This window comes from Mirounga leonina, unplaced genomic scaffold (genome assembly GCF_011800145.1).
Source record: "Mirounga leonina isolate KUSES-001 unplaced genomic scaffold, KU_Mleo_1.0 Mir_151, whole genome shotgun sequence".
Taxonomy (NCBI): Eukaryota; Metazoa; Chordata; class Mammalia; order Carnivora; family Phocidae; genus Mirounga; species Mirounga leonina.
Genome location: NW_023270377.1, coordinates 84,390,978 through 84,416,686, shown reverse-complemented (window position 1 = coordinate 84,416,686; position 25,709 = coordinate 84,390,978). Strand labels below are relative to the sequence as shown.

Genomic DNA, 25,709 nt, shown 5'->3' with positions numbered 1-25,709 from the left:
TTGGAAAAAGAAAGGAGAATTCAAGTGTGCCCCTTAGGGTTTGGGCTTAGGCAAGTGAAGAAATGGTAGTACGACACAGATGGGTTGAATAGGAAGAGCAGACTGGAAAGTTCCATTTTGGACGTGTTAGGTTTGAAATGACTGTTACTCATTTGCTCTCTGTTAACACCTTCTTCAGATAAGTCAGAGTGCAATACAAGTGATGAGGTTTTAGCTTTCACCATATACCTATAGTAATGTTGAATCCTGATAGAGTGTCACATAGATCGGACAGTTTTGTTTTTGTGAGATTGAATCTCCTTAATCACCCATTCCTTGGGTTGAGTCATTCCTACAGATTATTGAACTAATCCATTACATGATTTTTAACTGTGAATTTAAGACACGTAACTGCACACAAAAAACTTAAGCATCAGCGGTGCATGTAGATTAAAAAGTGAAATTTGCCTACTGATTACGCTTAGCCTTCTGAACAGAAGTAACAAACATTTTTGTGTATATGTGTATACACATATAAACATATGTGTATATGACTGTTATTATGTTAAAGTTTATCATACTGAACATATTGTTCTGCAATATTTTGCAACTCATGGACAGTCTTCCATTTCATTAGACAGACTTATGTGATTCTCACTAATAATGACATAGTCTTCCATAGTATGGGTAGTCCATAATTGGCTTAATCAGTCACTGCATTAGGGAACATGATTTAATCTAATCCATCATATTAGTTTCTTTCTTATTTTACCCCAGAGGAGAACCTGTGCCAAAGTTCAGACCATCCTTTATTGCTAGAATATCCCTTCTTATCACCTCCACATACTGGCCATAAGGGGAAACCCAGTGTGGCTTAGTGAGAGGATCTTGGATGGGCTTTAAGGAAATAGAGAGCTCTAGAGTCAAATCCTTATTCTATACTTTACTCTTCTTATGATCTCAAGAACATAAAATTGGATTAAATAATATCAATCATACCTTGTGGTCATGAGAATTAAATGAGATGATGCATATAAAATGCCTGGCACAAGGTAAGCATTCCTCAAATGTAAATTCTTTTCCCTTAGGATCCAGACATATCATGAAAGGGGTTTCAAGTTACAAGTAAATACTGGAGTGCTCATGCCAGTAACTTTAACTGGACAAAGTCATGAAACAAATGGAAAACTATACTCTTTAATGCTATGCAATACCTAGTCTTGGAGATCTTGAGAAATATCCGTTACTTGGTCTCAATCATTCCTTTTTTTCCCCCAACTGAACGAACAGCTATAAAATGAAGAAACTTAGAGTCAGCTAAAGCCTCCTTTGAAAAAAATAAAACACACAGATGAAAATCCATCCAATTAAAAACCTTGGAAGGATGAGAATCCTCCACCTTTATGCCACACCATCCCATTATTATATCACCTTCACAGCATTCACATTATAAGATTTTTCATTATAAATGAAGAGAAAAGTGTTATTTGCTAGTCACCAACCTTTCTTGAGTGGTGTGACCATATTCTGCCCTGCACTGATTTATAAACCCCAGTTTATAAATGCATAAATAAAACATTATGCATAAGTGTGTGCATGATTATATCTTGTTAATCATTTTTTGCTAAGTTTTAATAAACAGCCAATCGTGGTATGTCGTGAAAGCCTGAGAAGACTAAATAAGAAGATTATTTAATAGGAATTTAAAAATATTCGTGTTTGAAAGAATCATTAGAATGTTTTCCTTAGTCCTGATGCATTTGGTAGTTCTTCAGAAAATCTACCATCAACACTTGTGTGTAGTGTTTACTTCAAATTGTTGCAAATATATATATTTTGAAGTTTGTTTAGTGAGGGTCAGGGAATGTAATGAAGTGCCAAAAATTCCACTTGACCTATGTACTCTGTAGCCAAGAGAAGAGAACTCCATTTTTTGCGCAGCACTGGATTAAACATTCCCTTGAAAGCAGAGCTTTCTACCAACTACCAACTGAGGAAGCTTAATACAGTACAATTAGACTATAGGGTGGATGCCAGTCCTGTCTTCCAAAGCCAGAAGTTTTAAAGGGTTGTGATTACATTAAGCATAAGATTACACAATGGCTGAACCTGCTGAATAGTCTCAGAGTCCAGTGTCCTCACTCTTGATCAAATTCAAGGTCAAGTTCTATGCTTCTGCTGTGCTAAAATGAGACCAGAAATTCAGAATAAGCTATCATCTCAAAATGCCATCAACCAGAAACCTTTATTAATAGCCATTTTCACAAATTGACATTACAGTGATAAGTACTGTAAGGTCCTGTAGTACCTTCTGAATCATCACATAAATGGCAAGTTCTATCTCTACAAAATATGTGTCAAGTGCATTTTCCTTTAGCCTGCTTCTTTGGAAAGTCAGGGAGGCAAAGTGAAGATGAAGTTAATGAAGAAGGAAGATCTAGAAAGATAAGGTTTAGTTGCTGATGGGCTGTAGTTGGAGATTAAAAGCCAGGCAAAGAAGTTACATAAGCAATAGAGAACCATTGAAACTTTATTTATGGGACACTTGTATAATGTGCTCAGTGTTTATGAAAGTAGTCCAACAACCGAGTGTAGGGTGAATAAGATAGAAGGAGAAAAGAACCCAGGAGACCACATGGGAGTTGTGGTTGGATTAGAGTGATGAACATCAAATGGAAAGACATGGCCTAAATCTTGAGAATTTTCAGAGGAAAATTCTACACAATTTTTATTTCTCTCATTTCTTTATCCCCATATCCCATCAGCCATGCAGTTAAGTCTCAGGTTTCAATGCTAGGTGATTGTGAAAATAGTCCCTCTGACAACAACAACAACAACAACAACAATAATAATAATAAAGCAAAAGGAGATATTGTGTAGAAGGGTGCACCCTTTTTCTCTATTTTGCAAATATAGAGAAAAAGGAAGATGAGGTTATTGAAAACTAATTAAATAGGATGAATCCCATTTTGTCAGATGTATATTGAATCAAGCCCTTTATATGCTGCCAGGTAGGATGTACCAACCAGCATGGTAGGAAAGCCATATATGTAATATATTTCAAGAATAAAAACCTTCCAAATCTTCATGTCTTTTGAGCCAGTCATCTTAAGTAATGAGGGAGGCAGTTTACGCAGACAAAATTACTTATGACAGTTGTATTTGCACTGGTAAAAACTTGGAAACAACCTAAGTGTCCAGTGATAGGGGAAGGTTATATAGAACATGACACATCATATCAGCTTAGTGAAATGTAGTTCATGGATAATTGTTTTTCTTCTTAATTTGGAGATAAATTGAAGTCAGGGATACAATATCTTATGTACTCAAAAAGAGTATAAGTATGTGGGAAATTTGTGCATCTAGAAAAGACTAAAAATTTTTGTTGAGATGTTAATATTTCTTTCTTATAGTCATTAAGTTATGAGAGTTTTTTTCCCCATGTGTTGCTTTTTCTGTCCTAATAATGGTATAGAAGGCAATATTGAGGTTAAGAAAACTAGGTAAAGTGAGCAGGCTTTGGAGTTAGGCAGATCTGAATGTAAGTCTTGGCTCTGCCACTTATGGAAGGTGTGACTTTGAACAAATAACCTCTAAGCTTTCATTTTCTCATCTGCAAAATGGAGATCATAATAGAACCTATTTCTCTGGTGAGGAGTAAATGAATAGTGTTTTTAAAGAGTCTCACACAGTACCTATCACTTATTATGTTCTAGATAAACATTATACATCAGCATGTATCATTTTTATAGGGAGAGAAAAAGAAGATAATTTTTTAATAAAATAAATGTAGGGAGAATTTTAAAAGCTGGGTTGCCAAATTTCCTGGCTTCCAGAAAACGTTTTATCTCACCACAGAATCTTTTTCCAAAACCTGAGTCCCTACACTGGCCTGACTCAGCCAGTTTCCCCTAGTCCCAGGGAAGCTGATTTCACCTGTTTGACCAACCATATGACATCCCACACCATGCCAAATCCCTTGTGAAATGCCCAGACCAACTCTACCTGTCCTTAACTCTCCATCTGCCTGATTTGCATCTTGTCCCATGTTCACAGATCAGAGTATTTTTACCTTCGAAGTGATAGCTTGCTAAGATCAGCTACCCTACCTTAAGTCTTAGGCCCGGTGTGAGGAGGCTGGAGAAAGGGCACAGGTCTTCTCTGCTTCTTGTCCAGAGCCTCCCCTGTTACAGCAGTTTCCTAAGGACAGATCTCTTGCCTTGTAGTCTTACTTAGCATAAGATTCTCGCAGTGAGGGTGCCTGGGTGGCTCAGTCGGTTAAGGGTCTGCCTTCGACTCGGGTCGTGATCCCAGAGTCCTGGGATCGGGCTCCGCATCGGGCTCCCTGCTTGGCAAGGAGCCTGCTTCTCCCTTCCCCACTCTCCCTGCTTGTGTTCCCTCTCTCGCTGTGCCTCTCTGTCAAATAAATAAAATCTTAAAAAAAAAAAAGATTCTCACAGTGAGAATTTCCTGCCAGACAGCACAAGCACACTGGCTTCGTGGGAGCCTGGTAAGTGAGACACGTTGAAGCCGGTAGGGCCTTATCCTGTGCCTCAAACAGCCTGTGTAAACACTATTAGAATCCTATCAACTACGTGTCTACCTGATATGTAGCACTGATCTTTGGAAGTTCTGGCATTCCTATTGTTATCACTCTGAGTAAGGTGTTCTAGCTGTGGCTGCAGTCTTTCCCCACATTTTTATTTCCAGGATAAAAATCATACTTGAAACGTACAGCAAATTTAGAAATAAATACAAAAAGTATTCCCGCCAAGCTAAATTGAACTCATTAGCCAGATTAACTTTGTGGCTTGAGTTTTGGAAGCCAAAACAATCTCACATTTTTGAGTGGGGCAGGACATGAAAGAACATTCCATTCCCATGTAGGGTATACATTGTTCAGAGAAAGTCAAAATGTCTTAGAAATGGGTGGCTGTTAGAGATGACTAATTGTCATTCACTGATTTTCAAAAATAGCTTTGGAAGAATATATTTGCTGCAGACTTTAGATGCAAATAAATATTCTTATAGGAGACTTGCACTTTGTAAAATAGGTTGAAAAGAAAGCTAAAAAATTTTCCCTGTTGCATTGACTCTAAGAAAATCGCCCAGCTGTTCATAGAATTCCAAGGTGAAGGAATGATATGGCTGAATAGACAAATCTCATGGAAGCATGCCAGTTGAATGCCTTGTTGAAAGGCTAAACTGTTGAGCTATGGCTATTTGTGAGAGTAAACTGATATTTAAAGCTTCTCTGTGGTCTTCATGGGTGTTAAATAAAATATTCTACAAGAACATGTCAGAGGCAACTCAAATGATGATGACCTAGAAATTGTATGAGGAAACAATGGTGAGGAAATAATTCATCCACCTTGACTATAAAATGGCATGGTGAGCATTTCTGATATTTGGGGTGGGGTGGGGTGGGGAATGACACATGACCAAAGAATGAACTTGATAGCCCATGAGCTCTTGCCCCTCTCTCTGGTCTTCAAGACCAATGGCTGGTGAAGCTCTCTGCCTCCCATCAGGCTTCCGAGTGCTCAGCTCTGGTGTGCTTTGGAGCAGGCTATGTTTTTCTGTGCTGTCTTCTGGCACTCCACCCTTTTTCTGTACACTTTGGTCGCTCACCCAACCATAATACCTGATAGCCAATGACTTGCAGGCCATGGGTATTTTTACTGGAAAATGAGGAACCTGTACAAATTGTTATTTTCTTTTTTCTCTTTTTTCTTTTCCTTTTTTTTTTTTTTTCCTGAGGGACAAGGGCTGCAAGTCGTTTGAAATAAGCCAGAAGCCTAATAGCTCCTTTGCTTGTGTATTTGAAATGGCACCCTAATCACTTTGAAGAGCTAATGTACTTCCTATGGGCCTGAAATTTCTCAACTGGACTCCTGTGGCAGAATTTGGCCTGGTAGTTAAGAAAATTAATTACTCTGATCGTGAGGATGAAGCAATAGTTCCCAACTCCCTGTAGTAATCATTAAAATGTCATCTACTTAGGAGACATCTTGGCACAGGATTTATAAGGTTTGTGAGCTGGGGACTAAGGTTCAATGATCCTTCCAGTGGTGGATCCTTGTTTTGGAGGAAGGCTTTGGGAGATAAGGTTTTTAAGACAGCAGGGAAATTATTACTTTAGATCTTTTAATTTAACATTTGAATGGTAACATTAGCCACTGAATAATAGGAAACAAAACAAAACTTAAAATGACTACTGCTCATTTGTCACTGGGTTCTCTGTGGTTAGTGGTAGTCCACCCCATGCGGGTATTTCCCTCATAAGAGGTAAATTTTTTAAGTTGTCCCATCCTTCTCCACTATGAAACTTGGCCTTTTACCTAATGGAAGGAACCAGGGATCTGGAATCAGAAGACATAGGCTCAAGTCCCAACCTCAGCCCTTAGAAACTATAACATTAAGAAAAGCTTTTAATGTCTTTAAACCCTCCCTTTCGATCATGTGTGAAATAGGTCAAATAAATTCACACTTAGGAAAATGTTTGTCAGCTGTGAAATCCTGTCTATTCCTTTAGGAAGTCTTAAATACATTCCCACTATATTCCAGGCACTGGACTGGATCATAGGTTGGCCAAGTATGGCCTACCCTTGAGCTACATACAGCTTGCTGCCTGTTTTTGTTAATAAAGTTTTATTGAAACACACACACACCCATATGTTTATGTATTGCCAATGGCTGTTTTCATGCTACAATGGCAAGAGTTAAATAGTTGTGACAAGTTGCACAAGGCCAAAAATATTTACTATCTGACCCTTTACAGAAAAAGTTTGATGGCCCCTCAACTCAATGCTAGAGGCATAAGGAGGACTCCTACCCTCACTTCTCCTATGGTCTCCTGGCATAGATAAATTAGTAAACAATTGCAATAAATACGGTGCAAAGTTGCAAGACGCTGTGAGAGCCCCAACCAGGAGCTGGAATTTAGCCTAGAGAAACCAAAGAATGCCTCCCAGAGGAGACGGAACAGGCTATCTTTAAAGTTGTTGTTTTGGCAGACAGCACAAGCAGAGACCAGGTACAAAGACGTGTGGAGGAGGAGAACTATGGTGTGGTGAAGAAAGAGCGAATCCTCTGGCATGATTGGAGGATTCGCAAGTATAAAAGAAGTAGGAGAACGTAAGCCTAGAATGTAGTGAGCTAGAGCTAACTCATGAAAGACCTTTCACAGGCTTTGTTGAGGAATTTGAAATTCATTCTTTAGACATTAGGTAAATCATGGAAGGGTCAGAAGCAGGGAGATAAGATGATGGGATTTCTATTTATAAAGATCACAGTCTTTGGAAGGGTGAAGGATAGCCTGTAGGAGGGCAACACTAGAGATAGTGAAACCAGTCGTGAGGGTACAAGCTAGAGATCCCAAACTAAGGAGGTGATGGGAGGAACAAGGACGTGGGATGGCTGCAAGAGGCACAGAGGAGGTAGATTCAATAGGACATGCACACCAAAGGTATGCAAGAGGTTAGGAAGAAGAGGAGTCCCAAGTTATGGACTAGCTTGAGTGGTGATACCCTCAACTCACATAGAGGAAAAGCATAAAATTAGAGGTATGAAAGAAGTTGAAAGTTTGGGGATGTGATGTGGGATTCTTGATAGTTCACTAGCGAATTCCATTTGAAGATAAGCAATATCTGTTGGGAATGCAGGAAAGGTAATTGGGATCTAGGTATGAATTTGGGAGTCATCAATTTAAAGGTGGAATGGGGTAAGGTCATGAATAACCCCAAGGGACAGTGTGAAGCCAGAAGAGAGCTGAGGACAGATTCCTGGGGTTGTCTAACATTGAAAGAGGAAGACGCTGGGGTGAGAGTCTGAGAATGGCACACATGGTGATAGAAAATTTGGCAAGAGCAGAGGTCTTATGTTTTTTGACTGAGATTATTACTTCTACACAGGGGGGCTAGTAAATTGTCGTGGTAACGGGACATCAGGCAGAATTTCTGGTAATGAGCAGCTACTGTTCTATCCTTCATCGTTTGCTTCTTGAGAAATCACAGGAATAAATATAATAACCGAGCAGGAAAAAAATGTTATTCTATAGCATAATGAGGTCCTGAAAAATACTGATAAAGATGGAAATTATAAAGAACTGAATGGGTGCCCTCTGCCATTAGATCATAGGTTCTAGGAGGGTAGGAATTTGTGTCACTTTGATTCCTGCTATATCCCCAGAGCTTAGTACAGTGTCCCAAACATTATAGATCCTCAGTCATTTTTGTTGAACATGACTTCACGGAATAAGAAGATAATAATCTAATAGCCAGTAATGGTTCCAGTTGGCACCTTGATATAGTTCAGACTAGAACCAGGGAATATTCCATATTGAGAGTATTGGTTAGTAAGCTGTTCCTGTCAAGTTTCTCTCTCCTCACCTGATATTTATCTTTTCATCATGATGAAGAGAAAAGCAGCTGTAATTGCAAGAGAAACAATATTAATATTAAGATTGCATGTTAAGAGACCCTGAGTACAATGAATGAGTGGTCAAAGAGGCTTCCCCTGCTGAGGGAGCCTTGGTTAGGGAATGTGTGAGTGCCCACCAGTGTTGGAGCCTGTGAGGTAAATTCACTGGCGTCCAAGGTGAGTTGTCAGTGCTTCTGATTTCTTAATTGTCTGGGATTTGTAACAGATCTTGGAATAGAAAAACTTCATTTCACATCTCCTGTCATGGCTCCCACTACAAAACTAAAGAATCTTTATCACTCCTGTCTCCTATGAAACCACCCTGACCATCGCTGCTTCCAGATCTAATCTTGACTTCCTACCACCTGGAATTATTGAGCATTAGGTGAAGCAAACGAACAACAATGATCTTGATTACAAGAATTTGCCCTCTGCTCTTAAGTATATAAAAAATTTGATTCTCCTGTTTAATGGAGCAGAAACACAGCAAACTTCAAAGTGGAAGGGGGAAAAAAAAAATCAACCAGACCTCAAGTCACCTGATTTCCAGTCCACTAGACCACACTCTGCTTTCTTGCCAATACCAATACTCGATTGTGTTTCCAGGGAAGAAGGAATGGTAAAACAAAGAGTGAGAAAGACCAGCCAACTATGATAGAGGCACAGACCTATCCCTTGAATTCCCTTTTTTTAATTGAACACCAGCTATAATCCCAGCTCTTTAAATAAAATTACCTAACTAATTTGTAAGTTGACATATTTATATAAGGGGTTTTCTGGCTGTCTGTTCTCTCTCTCCTTCCCTCTCTCCCTCTCTCCCTCTCTCTCTGTCTCCCTGTAACACATTGCTTTGCACCCAAAAAGCACCAGGGAAACTTTGATTCCTGGGGTTCTTTTTAGAAACAAGTTCCAAATCCACGTTCATTAATGCTGCGTGTGTGTGTGTGCGTGCGTGTGTGTGTCTACGCACCCTTAGAGAAAGCACGTTTTTTAAAAGGCAACGATGGTTCTGCCTTTTACCACCTTCTTTCTCCTCTTTAAATGGAAAGCGCTGAACCCAGATGCCCAACCATGGAAGATATTCTTCCAGAAGCAGCATCTGGCTTCCTGGCAAGCCCTACAGGCGAGTTGTTTGGGGAGCTTTGCAGTTGTCTCTCGGTCTGTCACGTGTATCAGAGACCGTGGCCTCTCTGGCTGGCATGTCCAGACAGCTGCCAATTCCTTTCAGTTCACCTTTAATTCTGAGAATGAGTTTCCTCATTTTCATTTCTTACCGGACCTATTTTTTTCCTCCCCACTGCCCATATGAACTCTAGGACAAGATGCATTTCTCATTGCTGCCTGCCTGTCAACTTCCTTTGCAGGCCTCTGTCTTTTGAACCCGAGTGAAATTCTCAGCCATTTAGTACTACATTCAAAGAGGTGACTTTAAATAATATTTCTTAGCCATTTCTTGTCAGCATAGCTCCTTGTAAACTGTGGGGTCGTTCCCTGAAAAAAAGAAAAGCAAAACATTCCATTGGAGTAATTTATTCTGGTCTGTACACAAGACATGAAAGTATTCTTGACATTTGTGTATTATTTAGTTAAATCATATTGGCTCCCCACATCCTTGTCACACCATGAACAAAAGAGCATTGCAGGACTGGAAAACATGAGGCAACACAGCAGCATTACAAATAGCACCTGCTTCAGGGTACTAAATTTTTTAAAGTAGCTTCATTTTTTTTTTTACCTGTATATGTATATATTTGTGTGTGTGTGTGTGTGTGTGTGTGTTTTTACTTGTGAAGGATTCTGTGGGGTTTTTTTTTATGGATAATTGTTAAGAACACAGAGTCCGATGGTAGCCCACGCACGAGGAAGCCGTGACAAGGTGCTGACAAGTCCAGCAGCAGTACCCAGAATGCAGAGGAGAAAGCAGAAATTAGAGCTGCAGGGTGACATCCAGGAATAGTTAACACGGGGTGGCTGCACATTTCCATGTTGTTGGGTTTTTTTTCCCCCTGCATGCAAGAAAAAGTGCAGATTATATATGAGATTTCTGATCTCAAGACGGTATTGTCTGGGCTGAGAAAGCATGGGACTTAGCAGTGGACAGGAGGAAATCTCAGCCATTAATAATAATTTGTCTGTGGCCAGTGGCAGACTCAACGCACACTTGACTTTGAAGAGATGCACAACTGAAATCATGGGCTTAACTGGAATGAGAGCGTCTGGGGAACAAGGAAACGAATTTAGGGGCTGTTTGGATCAGGACATTGGGAAAATCTCCTTTGAAACCGTCTGTATGACAGTGGAGCTCAAATTTAAGATTAGAATTTTTAAGTCTGTTTTATCTCTGCCTCGATGACATTTTTTTGGTCTGTAATTTTTCCTCAGGTGAATTTGTCAATGTGCACAAAGGAAGTTGAAGATACATGCAGAACTTAGAAACTTTACTAAATATCACCCTTTGTGTAGAGATGACTGTGTCTCACTTCCAGTAATTTCTTCTCTTCTGTATCATATGCACATTCTTTTTAACCAGGCTATTTTCTCTTACATTTTCCCTTTTTCTGCCCCCCTGCCTTTCCGGCCTTATATCACCATCATCCTTAAATTCTTCCTCCCACTCCCCTCACTCTGAGAAGTCTCTTCACCCTAAGTATTGCTGCCTACATCAATCTCCCCTTTATCCAGGACCCACGATAGTTATATACCCAGTAACTATCATGATAGACACGGAGCTGGAAACGAAGACAGTTTTACCCGGATGACAATCAGCCCCTAGGAGCTGGGAACGTCATTCAGTTGTGAGGCCTCCCTCCCTGACCCCTGCGAAGTTCACTTCCCTCACCTCACTCCCACTCCCAACTTTGTGGCTCCAGACCCTCCTCTTCTTGTGAGATTGGCAAACCACGTTTGCCTCCTCAGCCAGCCCTACTGGGGCCGCTGTCTTTATAGGGATTCTGTTTGAGGAAACCTCTGCTCTTTTCTTTCTCACGTTCAAAGAGACAAGTAGAACACTCGGGGACAGAGCGTAGCAAGCAGGAGGCAAGACACGGGTTCTGGCACTCCAACACGAATAACACTTTTTTTTCCGGTTCTCCATGAACTGACAGTCAGCACACACCTCTTAATAAATACTTCTTCCTTCATCAGTTTGTTCACTCATTCATTCATTTCACTCACTAATGAATTCCTTTATTTCCCACCATGTTTGGGATACGAAAAGAAAGAAGAAATTACCTCTGCTGTAAAGGAATGTTGATCTAATTAATTTGTGTCTCTGTGCTTGGACATCAGAACAGATTTCCTCACATAGTGAAAAGATATGCAAAGTGATATTTTACCTAAAATCTGATTTTTTTAACCCATTTGAACACTTTTTTTTTTTTTTTAGCAATCATTTCGCATCCCAGAAAAATTCTACTGTTAAAAACACAACTCTTCTCCAATGAGAGCACAAGTCTTCCTCTTGGCCCCCTGCTCACCCATCTTTTTCCATTTCTTTTTCACTTCCAACTGCCATTCCGGGGTCATAAGTGCTTCCCTGGTACTGACCTTTGAGTCATCGGAAGGGGATTCCATTCCCTCTCCTAGGGCCACATTTCCTGCTTAGGGTTGGAGATCCCCCACAGAGATAGTGAGGCATTTTATGGGTGCTTTACATGCCCCACTCTATTTTTCTAACTAGCAAGAAGGGAGAAATAAAATGCATGCCCTGTTCTCTCTGGCCTCACTCTCCATTCATAGCACACTGAAAATAACCAATTCCTAGAGAGCCAAGCTCTTAAAGTAATTCATACTTCCCTGGCAATGACAGGATTTTATCCTTCAGCTTGGCAGAGGAAGTCCTATTTGATTCACCCCTTACCACATTCTTGCTATTCTCTGTGCAAGTTTCCCCTCCAACACCCTATAATAGGCTAGGTGGGCCTAGAAGCAAGTGGCTACATAGGGAAACGAAAGAAATGTTCGTTGTCACATTCTAGGAATTTCTGATCCCAAAGCACTTGTGTCCAAGAAATGGTAATATCCGAGAAAACAGGCATGCGGTCATGCGGGAGACCCTGGGAGGTGGGGATAGTAGGGGAGGGAGGAGATGGCCACAGAGACGTTTTGTTCATCACAAACGCAGCCACCTGAAAAACACCAGCTAATTAGCAGTCTGTAGCCACACAACACAGCAGTTTAGTACAAGAAGTGAACAATACTTTACCTAATTGAAACTACAGAGCGGACTTAGGTAGACTGCATGCAATTACACAGATTGGAAGTCAGCCAGGACACGGAGGTTAACAATCCCTTCTCTCACAAAAAGCACCGCGGGAACTTTAATGACCACAAGTGGTAAGGGCCCTTATCCTGCAGCACATCCAAAAGGCCTCACCTCTCACAACCCAGATTCCATCAGAAGGGCTTAATGGTGTCAACTAATTGGCTGGGGGGGGGGGGGGCGCCCTCTATGGGCACAGGTGCGCTTGTACCATGTGACTAATTCACCTTTCCCAGGCTAAAATAGGCTTTCAAGTACTGGGGTGGAGGGGCCTTCGAAAGAGAGGGGACATTTGGGTGGGTCATGTGGTGGACAGTGGGAGCTGCGAAGGCTGTGCAGTCTCCTCAGCCTCCTAGTCTCCTAGCCTCCTCAGCCAGCACTACTGTGACCTAAGCAGTCCAGAAAGTTCTAGACTAGGATTTCTTAAACTTGAACGTGCTTACAAATCAGGTCACCCAGAGATCTTGTTAAAAATGTAGATTCTGATTCAGGGGGTCTGGGATGGGGCCTGAGATTCTGCATAGAGAACAAGCTTGCAGGTGCTACTGATCTAGGAACCACACTTTCAGAAGGCAGTTCTTACAGGGAAGAGGGAAGAGGTCTCCCTGAACCAGAGAGCAGAGGCTGGGCAAAGAGAAAGAGGACTTTAAGATGAGCTTAACACCCAGAATAATCAAGTCTACTTTCATTTGTCCCAGGAACTAAAGAACAGAAACACAAGAGTCCAAAATAGTAAATATGACAATCCAGTCCTAAAATCGACTCATGAAATGGCTTCTACTCTTGGGTTGCGGTGGGGAGGAGACACAGCGTTTGATCCCTGAACACGTTCCATGAATGAGACACCTACTTTGAACAGTGGTAGGATTTGCCACTCACTGGTTAGTGCTGTAGCAGAGATACACGGGCCAGCAGGGGTCTGTGATGACCTCCCAAGAACCAAAATGGTCTTTCAAGATGAATCAAGAGAAGACAAGATAGCAGAATGCAGACCTTCAAAGCTTGACCAACGGACAGTGAAGGGAGTGATAATCTTGCTTCAAAGCTTCATAAAATAGAATCAGAGTTGCTGAAAAACATCAAAGAATGGGCCATTTTTAAGCTTATATTATGCAAACTTAATTTATTGCTGCTTGCTACAGAGGCTTTCATGCTAAAACCTGCATATACCATTAAAGATTTAATTGTTAGTTGGATTAATGATTATATTCTTTATCTAGTTATTTCCTAAGTGCTTCTTATACTAATATCTACATATTTTGTGACTTCTTAATGATAGAATTCACTTTAGATGTATGGAGAGACACACACACACACCCTTAAAAAGCAAGACCCAATTAATCCCTGGTGAAAGGAGTATGAGTTCCTACGTTTAGACACGCTGTAAACATGCTATAAACTAGATAAGGCTGGAGTTTAAATATACATTTATCCTAATATATAGCTCATCAGTATAGCTGCAAAAGTGCTATTACTTGCCAAAGATATATAAATTTAGGATATCATTCAAAATATATCATTTGAAATGCTCAGCTGTCTAAAGCCAGCATGGTAAAGTATATATACAAGAAGGAGAAGAATATAAGCATCCATCAAGGAATCAACAGGATCTATGGAGTGTCTACTCTGTGCTCCATACTACACTGGGGAGAGCTAGGAAGATAAAAGAAGTATAAAATCAGAAGTGTAAAGTTCTACCTTTGCAGAGCTACTAATCTAACAGGGGACAAAACACTTAGAAAGAGAGAGTAGAGAATAATTAACTGTTAAACTGTAGGTACAGAGAGAAATAGACCAAAGGAGTTGAGAAGTCTTCAGTGAAAAGTGGAGATTGAGCCAGGCTTTGATGCACAGGTGGAACTTTGGAAACACAGGATTGTTCCATGGGTCAGCTTGAGAAAGGCCAAGGGAAGCCAGGATGTGGCTGTGAGCAACCTGTACTAACCATGACAGGGGGCAAAGGAGGACGAGACTTGGGTGCAGGGAGGAGCCAGGTTATGGGTGCACCTGCAGAACAGTTGGAATTTCATGTCCCAGATTCCATCGGGAACCAAGGCAGGTTATTAAGGGGGTAAAGAACTTGTGTTTTTTAAGTATCTCAAATTGAATAGTATCTCAGTATCTCAAAGTTATTGAACAGTCATATGAAAATGGACTTAGCGGTGGAAGGGCTGAAGAACGGGGCTAGAGCAAAGCCAGTTAAACTGAGCGGATATCTTGCCATGACCAGAGAGCAATTATTCCCGTGTTGTCTGTGGAGCTCTGTAGGAAGAGCGTAATGCCTAGACAGACTTTCACGGAAGTCAAGAGTACATGCTGATAGGTTTGATATAATGGATGAATGACTGGAAAGCACTGAAATCACTGCCAGGGTGTCCAATTAGTAGACTAAAGAGAATGGAGATGTCACTGGTAGAAACTGGGTCAACTTTGATGGAGCACCCACTAGATGCCAGGAACTTAGGATACATCAGTAAACTTAACAGAAATCATTTTGCTAGCATGGAGTTTATGCAATACATATAATATAAACAAATAAAACAAATATGCATAATAAACAAGGAAACACTACACATATTAGAAAATGGTGGTTGCTAGGGAGCTCAAGAAAGTGGGGCAGAGGAGGAGAATCAAGAGGGGTGTGAGGTGGTCTGCAGTAATAATTAAGGTCCGTTGGAGAGGAGGTGAGATTTGAGAAAAGATGGGGCATTATTGAAGTGGATATTTGGAGTCAAAGCATTCCAGGCAGAGAGGACACCTAATGCTTGGTGTCTTCAAGCTACAGCAAAGCAAGAAGGCCAGTGTGGCAGGAGCCAAGAGGAGGTGGGGAGAGGAGGAGGAGGGAGTAACATCATTGACAAGGCCCTTGTGAGAAATTGGTCTTTTGCTCCAAGTGAAAAAAAAGGGACAACGGGTTGTAAAGTTGGAAACAAGAATGGCAGATGTCTATTTTAAAAGAACATTAAAAAAAAAGATACAGTAAAAAAAAAAAGAATCAGGGGGTGCCTGGTTGGCTCAGTCAGTAGAGCGTGCAACACTCAATCTCAGGGTTGTAAGTTCGAGCACCACGCTGGTGTAGAGATTACTTAAAAAATAAAATAAAATCTTTAAAAGAATCAGTATGCTGAGAACACATCCTAGGAAAATTAGAAAACTATTTAAACTAATTGGAATCTAATTGGAAATAGTTATGTGCGGGTAGGAAGTGTTTCAGGCATTTACCTCTGATGGTTTGAGAGAATCAGAAGAAGTGAATTCCAGTCCCCATCCTGGGGACAACTTTAGGTCTGTCACTTCACTTCTCAGCCATTGTGTGGTCATTTTCAGCATGGGAATAATGCTTAAATCTACCTACCTTGCTGTGTGTGTGTGTGTGTGTGTGTGTAATCGAATGAGATAAAGAAAGTAAAAGCCAATTCTATATACTATTTTAGAGTTTGACAGGTTTGGAAATCCAAGCAGAACATCCAACCCAGACACTTGATCTTGCACTAAATCCAAGAGAGAGAGTGGAGAGATCACTGGATTCAGAACCAGAAAAACCTAAGTTTGTGTCCTGGCGATAATTCTTTAATAGTGTCACTTGGATAACACAGCTTCTCAGAGCACCTGTTTCCTCTTCTGTGTTAAAGGAGGTCATGATACCTACACTTCAAAGGACTTCTTTCAGAGTTACCTATAAATAAACCCATTATAAACTGTAGAGCACCAAAGAGATGAAGGCATCCTGCCCCAAGCTCCTCCTGCAACGATTGACAACCCTACCCAGCCAGTTGTAAAATAGTAGTTAATCTTTTCCTCATCGTAGGTTAACTCTAATTCCTTGAGGGCAGGAATCATTTCTTCTTGGAGTTGGTAGTGCCCTCTGTAACTAGCACAGGCTAGTGCAACAACAGAAAGTATTTAATGAATCATTTTAGCAGGTGGGTAAGTAAAAAGTATGATATTAAAGAAGATGTGGATTTGGGAATCAGAGTTTTAGGGTTAGAAGTTCAAGTGGTGTAAGTGGATGCACTCACCAAAAGAGTTTAGAGCCTAAAGACAGGATGGTATTAAATGTCCCTTTAGGGACAAGCCCAATAAGAATCACTAACCAGCGAAGCGAAGCAAAGTAGAAAGTAAACAGCTAATTCAGAATAATCGGCAATATAAAAACCCAGAGATTACCATCAAATACTATAACTCAACAAATAACTTCCACTACAAAAAGATCCAAACAAATTTCAATTAGCTGCCATTCCACCAGTCATAAATCTCTAATAACCACCCATTTATCTAATAACCACACTCTAATACAGAGATAACTCAAGTTCCTTAATGAGAGTTTCAAGATGCAGAAGTTCCTTGTGAATTATCAAAGGATGGCAACATGGTGTCCATTGTAATTTTAACATTAATTGTGTTGTTTGATTACTGCTAATCCACAGATGATAATATAATGTAAGTGTTTTTCACCAGAACATTTGCATAATCAGAACCTTATACTCCCTGGGCTTTCTAAGTAAAAGTTTACTGGTCTGAAGGAAAATTGCACACCAAACTGTTTCCCCAGTCTGTTTCTTAAGTACGTATTTACCAGGCCATCTTGCAACATACCTAGCCAATAATCTTCCTCTCTTCTCCAGAGCTCACTTTGTTGTTCCTTTTTAACTGACGTTTTGGAAATCACCTGAAAACACCAGCATGCCAAGACAAAACTTGGCCTGTGGAGGAGACACCATATTCAAAACCAATCTGGAGAAAACAACGTACTCAGTATTTTTTTTTATTATGATCTTAATATTTATTTTAATCATTATCACAATTTGAGGATGATAACCCAGCCCTAGGAAAACCAGCCTCCAGGCAATAAAGAGTTAAGACCAGAAAGTTGACTCCCTGTGCCCTTATTTCCATCCCTCCTTCCCTTCAGTACCACAAAATGAATAATGCCTTAGACATAGTTTTTGCAATGCTAATATTTGAACAGTAAAAGATACCTTAAGACCTTCATCAAGATTTTTTAAGGCCTCATTTAATGTCAGTGTCAAGGTTCTGTGAGGAATAATTAATATAACAAAACAAGGTCTATGTGCCCATCGATTGCCAGGGGATTTATGCAGGTGACTCATTAATGCTGCAGGGGGTTCTGCATGTAAATCCCAAAGCCTCGATAGGGAAATGGGACCCAATGATTTTTCCCCCTATAAAAAACACAAACAATGACAAGTATAAAAGCAGATAACCTGAATATCTATACAAACTGCTATATGGCTTGTAAAAGTTTTCCATTTACATCCTGTCACCTCTTCTTTTCACATGTATAAAAGATGGGACAATTATTTCAACAAACCTACCCGTATAAATCAACGCAGTTTTGCTGTGGGAAGACTGGGTGTTTAAGGCATTTAATATTTCAGCATTGCCAGATTATCACCCGGATCCATTTCGTTTTGTGGTCAAGTGCATGATTAGCACTGTGACAGGATATTGGCCATTTTCGTATGAAGATCTGCAAATCCTAGTAAACAAATACCAGTTGGAAAAATTAAGAACAAGTCTGTGGACTGGAATGCACCCTACTTGTAATGGGAACAAAAAGCTGGCAATCAAATCTAAAGAAAAAGCTAAATCACAGCAGAATGACCTACTTTAAGGCATTTGCCAAAGAGGCAGTGTTTTTAGACAGCTCTTCTGAAGTAGCGTCTTTCTGTCTATGCCATCTGCAGATTTATTATTGCCTGAAAAAAAAAAAACCAAAAAAAAAAAAAAAAGCTCTATTTGAATGATACTAAGAGCCTGGTCTATAGGAAAGATTCCAGTATTGTGGGCACCACACCCACACCTACTGATGTGGTCCAAGGTTTTGCTTTAGAGGCACCTAATTAAGAAACCCTGACTCATTTACATGGAGACGTTTGATCTAAATTACACTCCAAACCGCACCAAATTGGGAGCATCTGTGAATGTGAAATGTTTGTTCCCTGTGACGGCTAGAACAGGGCCAGCTCTGGACGGCACATGTTCAAGTGACGAAAAATATTTCACATGTAACGTACTTCTGAGACCCACTTTTCCACTAATAATTCATAGTGATCCCAACCAGTATCTGTACTTCCACAATTATTTCAGGCTGTGAAAAATTATGTCACTTCTTTTTTTCCTACAGCTAGGAAGAGGTAGAAGACCACCTACTTGGTTTGTTGTCATTGATAAAAGGCCTTCAGTGCAACCAATAGCAAAGAGGCAAAGCTGGATGGTGCAGAGGCTGGTCAGTATATATAGCTCTTAACTTGGGAACCCAGAAATGCAGAGCCATCATCTAAGGGGATAAGTCGCAAGGATGACCCCTCTCATCACTGCCTTGACTTCTCCGGGTTCCCACTTGACTTGCCGGTTCTTAGCAAAGCTTTGCCTCCCAACTCCTTCAAGGCTGTATTTGTGTCCAGGATGCACGCACTGCCTGTGAACATGAGGAGACTGACACATTAAAAGTCACGTTCTCTTCAATGAGAGGGCATTCAGGTACAGTTCATTTCGTTTCCATGAGGCAAAATGTCTAAGAAAATAAAATTTAAAAAAAAAAAATTCTGCCATTGGATGCTAGGAACAGTACTCAGCACATAATCCTCAGGAAAGAGTGCTGTATTTCAAGTACAAATAAACAGTGTTTTATGGCTGCAGGCAACCCTCCACTCTGGCCACTTTACCTTATTAGGCCATATATCACCTATATTTCAGCAGGAGCCCAAGGAATAAGAAAGAAACTTTAAAAAATAATTCCAGATTTTTTTTTTTTGTCTAAGAAGGATATTAATGCATTGATCTGATGTACTGTTTTTGCAGTAGCTAGAATGAGATTTGAATATATTAATATTTTCAGCAGCAGAGCCCAGGGAGCCCAGTTAATAACTTATGCATGGATACATAGATATACTTCAGAGAGAGGTAAGGTTTTCAGCTCTCGTGTTGGTAATACTTAGAGAGATTGAATGAAAGGGGCTGTTCTCCCTGAGTCTTTGTTGTGGGCATGCATTGTGACAGTATGGAGCCAGAGTTCTTCTGGTTGTCTACACAGCCTGGATTCAATAAACTGTTATATATGCATATTATGACAATGTGGTCAAGGAAACCAGATTTTTTTACTCTACCTTCAAATGCCTATGTAGCCTAAATCTGGTGCTTATTTTTCGCGTCCCCATTCAGTATGTTAACATATTCATAATTTAATACAGGTTATGTTCCTTTTATAATTAAAGTTATGGACATGGGTGGAAATGCATTCAGACTAATACTGTATGAAAAATATCTTTTTCTATATTGTACTGTATGGTCCGGTGTGAATCCTAAATCTGGATAATCCCAGACTCTATTAGCTTGCTGGGGTTGCTATAACAAAATACCTCAGACTGGGTGACTTAAATGATGGAAATTCATTTTCTCACACTTCTGGAGGCTAAAGGTCCAAGGGCACAGTGTCAGTGGATTGGCTTCTCCTGAGACCTCTCTTCTTGGTTTGTAGATGGCCATCTTCCCACTATGTCCCAGGATGGTCTTTCCTCTGTGGGCACATAGTCCTGGCGCTTTGGGTCCCAATTTCTTCTTCTTATAAGGACAGCAATCGTATTGAATAGGAGCTCACCTAATGTCTCATTTTAACTTAATCACCAAAGGCCTTACCTCCAAATATGGCTACATTCTGAGGGACTGCGGGTTAGGGCTTCAGCAAATGAATTTGGGGGCTGGGGGGTACAGGATACAGCCCATGACAGAGACCAAGGATATTTTCGTATCCGTGTGGCTGACATGCCCCACACCAAGTGTCTATTGATTTGAGACCAAAACTGCAAGTTAAATTAGTATTTTTAAATCTGTGGTATTTTTCCAGTATGATTGTCAGTCACCTTCTCCATCAATAAGAAACAAAGATGACTTTCGAAAGTTTAGGGGAACAACAGCAGCAACATGGCTGTCTCATACCTTCTCGCTAGACTGCAAGGACGCAGTTACTGAGTACAGTAAGTGTCACCACAGGGCCGGCCCGAGCTCCACCCCGCCTTCAGGGACCCCTGGTCTCCAGGCCTAAGTGCCTCGCTCTCCATTACTGCCGCCCTCCATTAGAAGCAGATAACGCAGGAGAGATCACTTTCACGATAAAACAGTGCACTTACACCACGCCTTTCAACTCAGCGTTTCCAGATGCTTTAAAAATCATTATTATTTTTATTATTTATTTGTGGAATCCCAGCAGTCTACTCAGCACTGGGAAGTACTGTCAAAGCCACAGAGCTACAGTCTCAGTTTCGCAGAGACTTAAATGACACTCAAGTCCCCGCCTCCCCGCCCCCCGCCCCGCCTTGATGTGCCAGTAAAAAATCTGAAGGTGGGTGTCTGTCTGTGCATGCTTACCTTGAGAAAAGGGGAAGAGAAACTTGCCTGAGTTACCCTGCTACTTGAATAGCCGAAGAAATTTAGCAAAGAGCTTTTGTAGAGTGTTGTTCTGATAAACCAACAACAAAAACAAGAAAAAAGCAAGAAAGCAAATACATAGTTTTGGACCTAAAATTCAGAAAATGGAAATGAATTGCCCTCGTCAAGGGCAACTACAATAACACTTTAAAGGGGTTATTAAGCAACGCAGGAAGTAGAAATCAATCATGCTCTGCATATTGTTCAATGGTCATTATTTCCTGAGTCAAATCTGCTTGACATTCAGTTTGATACAGTTTTTCATCAAGCTGAAAAGCCCTGGAGAAACTTTCACTGGCCACCCACATTTTCCAGTAGGACCGTTGCCTGGCCCACCTCATTTTTGTTTTCTGACTTTTTTATCATCGTTACATATTTCTGCCTTCTACTGAAAGAATTTTCTGCTTTACACAACTTCTGAGGTGGTGAATATGTGTTGTCCATTCCCGTAACGCTAGAACCTGGTCCAGTGTCTGACACATAGTAGGTACTCAATAAATATTTGTGGGAGGGAACAAGTTTTTATAGTCCTCTTCAAAGCCATCTGAAAGTGCATTTGACACATCCTGCTCCCTCAAGGAAGTTATAAACTAAGACAGATGGCAACAAAGCAGAGGTAATCCAGATGCAGATTAAAAATCTAATGAAATAATGATTTCAATTGTTTTAAATCAAAGTGACCAAATGCATTTGTAGAAAGAATATGTTGAAAGTTATCTTGCCTAGTCTCGAATTTAGCCAGCGAAGGTTTTTTTTGTTTGTTTGTTTTTGGAAGAAGTATGATTTCAGGAATTTTTGTGATGATGGGAAGGAGAAATCATAAACTGGAAGGGGCTGTAGAACATGGGGTGGGACCATGGGCGATCACTGGAAGGTAGAGATAGAGATTAATTGGACTCAGTAGATCAGAGGAGGCAAGGGAGTCAGGGAGGCAGAGAAAAGTTAGGTTACTTGGGGTGTTCTATGAAAAGTCAAGACCATCAGGTATAGAAATCTACTTTAAGGATATTGTTGGAAACATAGGAACATCATTCTCAACATGATGGAGGAAATAATAGAGTAGAAATTCAGAAAATAGGAGCTGCCCTATTGCAGCCAAAGTAAGAAGGATGTTCATTGCATCTTCTGGGCTTAGCACTGGTCACCACCCTGGACAGTACCGCGTGATCCCCAGAGCTGGGGGCTTAGGTTGGGCCTAGACACACAATATAATCATCCATAAATCACAAAAGGGTGTTTCCTGTGTTGGAGAAAAATATGCAATATTTCTTTGTCTTTCACTATCTCAAGTTGGTAATGTGGAAAGACTCTATATCCTGTGTATCAGGCTGTTCTGAGGCTTAAATATCCCGAGCTTCTCAGAGGAAGGATGCTGCAAAGCAGAGAATGGGGCGCCTTCTGAAAATGAGTGAACTAAAGCCACTAAGAAGCTGCTGGGCTCATCTCGAAACCGACCAAGTTATAGCAGCCCAGCTAGAAAACAGAGTTCAAAAGTCAAAAATGCCTGACTACCCTAAACTAAAACAACATCCAAAAATTCAAATTGCACCAGCATGGCTCAAGCTGCTCTATTATATTTCGTATTTAGATTTCACATGTTTATATCCCAATGTGCGATGTCTCTTTAAAAATGTAACTCTTGAGTTTAAAATCAGGAAGTAGTAAAGTGGCTTCACAGAGAGACGCATATGGAAGGTTTTTGTTTTGGGGGGTGGGGGAAGGAGTTGGTTTTGGTTTTAGTTCTGTGGAATTTCAGTTCAATCAACACCTAGGCCACTCCTTAAAAAAAAAAAAAAGAAGAAGAAGAAGAAAGACTTTTTTCTTTTTCTCTTTCTTTCTTTCTTTCTTTCTTTCTTTTTTTAAATGATTCAGCGTGCAGAGGTTTGCTTGCAGACATCTGGGAGTTTAACCAAAGACATCCAAAAGGCAAGTAGAGGTACAGCAGCCACCGTGAGCATCTAACCTTTTATTTTCACTTTCGACCGGGAAATGCTTTATAGGTCTTGAGGATGTCAGCGCCCAAAGGGAAACTGTTCAATCCTCTCATTTCAAAGATGAGCAAACCTGGGAAAGTCCCAGGTCATCTGGCCAGTTCCAGGTCCGATAGCACAGGTTTACTTTCGTGGTGGGGAAAAAAAAAATGGAAATGAGCCACCTTGAAGGCACTTGAGCTCCAACTAACTAGTTATTCTGGGTAGTTAAACGGAGTTAGGATTCTTAGAGTTGCAGTTTCCAAAGGAGATACTATCTCACAGAGGTCTCCTTTCAAAAAAATTGCTGGTACTTCCTTACTGTCTTAACTCTACCTGGAATTCTAACCATTACTTGCATGCTTGAATGTGTCACTCCCCTGGACGAATGAATTTTCTCATCAACGCCACTGTACTGTCTGCATCCCCGTCTGGAACTGTTGGCCCACACTCTTCTGCTCCTATCCAGGTTCTTCTCTATACTGTCTGCCCATTCCAGATTCTACCACTTCTTCAAAGAATCTGACTCAGTGCCCAGCTCTTTTAAGATTTGGTTGATCGGAGATCTGGCCCTATCTGAAGAGGTCTTCCCTACTCTCAACTCTTAGCCCTTCTTATGAACAACTATACAGGTGAATTGGACACTTACATACAGCACAGTGAATGTAATAGGCCAAAGGCTATCCTTGTGCTTTTTTAATTCTTCCGGAATGCCTAGGATGAATAGACACAATTTATTGAGCACTAGCCATGCGTCCCATACTTTGCTGGATATTTAAAATACATTATCTCAATTTAGGAAGCATGTAAAATAGGCATTATGCTCAACTGATGTAGCCAAAATCTAGCATCCAGAGGGATCACATCTTTTCCTCGATCAGCCAACTAAAAAGTGGTGGGATCAGTATTAGAATGTGGGTCTGTCTAAATCCAAAGATCCTATGCCTAACTTCTACACAAAACTGTCTCCTGTCTGAGTAACCTGCACATAAAAGTCACTAAATATTTGTGAATTTCATGAATAGATGAATGAATAAGTAAATTAATATGGAACCTGTTCCCTGGACCAGCCTGACTTGCAAAAGTGAAAATAATAAGAAATTCTGAATCGTGGTGCCTCTGAACAGATGCGGTCACATAGAAAGTACAAGGAAAACAGAAATGTTTTCAGATGTTAGCAGTAAATTGGATCACTGGTAGTCTACCTGGAAGTGATATGACTCACAGGGAATGAAGCAAGTCTCCAGTCAAACTTGGCAAAGCCTTTGGAACTTTAGAGCATGCATCTTAAATATTCTACTAACTTCACCCCTTATTTTCCCTCTGCTCTTGTTTTCTTACTCATTTTAAATATATTTTAACTTTTTTCTATTGAATGCATGTTTTATATACAGTAAATGCTTTTATTTGCTACAGTGGAAGTATAAATCAGTTTAATACATAATAAAATTAATTAAGAAAATAAAATTGGTGCTCAAATTTACAGAACAAGTTCAGAAATGTTTACTGAGAGGATAAAAGTGGTGGCTCGTGGCCTCATGTATCATTTCAGCCGAGCATAAGACTATAATTATGAAGCTGTATTTCAGGGAAGATCTGAAATGTGTGGAGTTCCAGGAGGGTACCTAAAGCTACAACCTGTCAGTATTAAAATCAGAAGAGTTTAGAGGCCAATGAAAGATAGTGAGATTTTTATAGAATTAAAAAAAATCCCAGTAAACAGTACAAATATCTGAGTTTTAAGATGAGTTTTTCTTCAAACACCGTAAGATTTGCAAACTGATATTTTAAAACACAGAGATGAGGGTTGACTAAGACTGAAAGACACGGTTTCCTTGAAGTTTCTTGGCAAATTAATATCAAGACAACAAAGAGAAGCACATTTTATTTCTGAGGCCCCCTTCAGTTGTGTTTTCTAATGGTAATGGAGGCTGGGATCCACTGATCTACTCCAGTCATATCACACAAATACCTCAATTTTAATAAAGAAAGGCCTTGTTCAGATTTCTCCAGTTGTGGTAAGCAGCAGTGACATTAAGGCGACTCTCAGTTCATGGGAACCAGCTTATTTCAGTGAATGAGCCATGGAAAGGGAATCAGTTAGGAAAAGGGAGAGAGTATTTCTTACCAAATTGTCATTGCCCTCTGCTTTGTCAGTGGGTATTATTGTCTACGACAAATTCTCAAGGACCTCCAAAGAATCAGAGTCAAGCCCTTTTTAAGAGTGTTGAAAGGATGGATATCTGATTTGTTTTAACTGCAGGCATGTGTGTGACCAAATAAAGCAGATCTCTGAAGAGTCTTTTTCCAGATGTATATATGACATTTGTACTTTATCTGAGCCCATTTTGGAGAGCGAAGGCCCTTCAAAAGTAATATAATCTGTGTGGATTGAGGGTTTGATACTCAAGAACCCAGATATCAGTTTCTAGTTGCATCAGTGAACTGTACCTCCAGTTACTGATTTCAATTCTAAAATAGAAAAATTAAAACTGCCCCCATTTTATTTTTCAGAAAACACTGTGACAAGTTTAACAAACCTATGTCTCCAACTCATGTGTTATAAGACAAGCTACCATAAATTTTCAGTCAGAAACTATTTTTAGATTTATTCAGAGACTAGAAGAATT

The 25,709-nt window shown here is 40.3% G+C and overlaps 1 protein-coding gene across 2 annotated transcripts in view; it reads left to right on the top strand.

Annotated features, from left to right (window-relative positions):
- The window catches only part of ARHGAP15 (Rho GTPase activating protein 15), a 600,902-nt gene that overhangs the window by 541,009 nt on the left and 34,184 nt on the right, over positions 1-25,709 (top strand). The gene's annotated exons all lie outside the window — the stretch shown is intronic.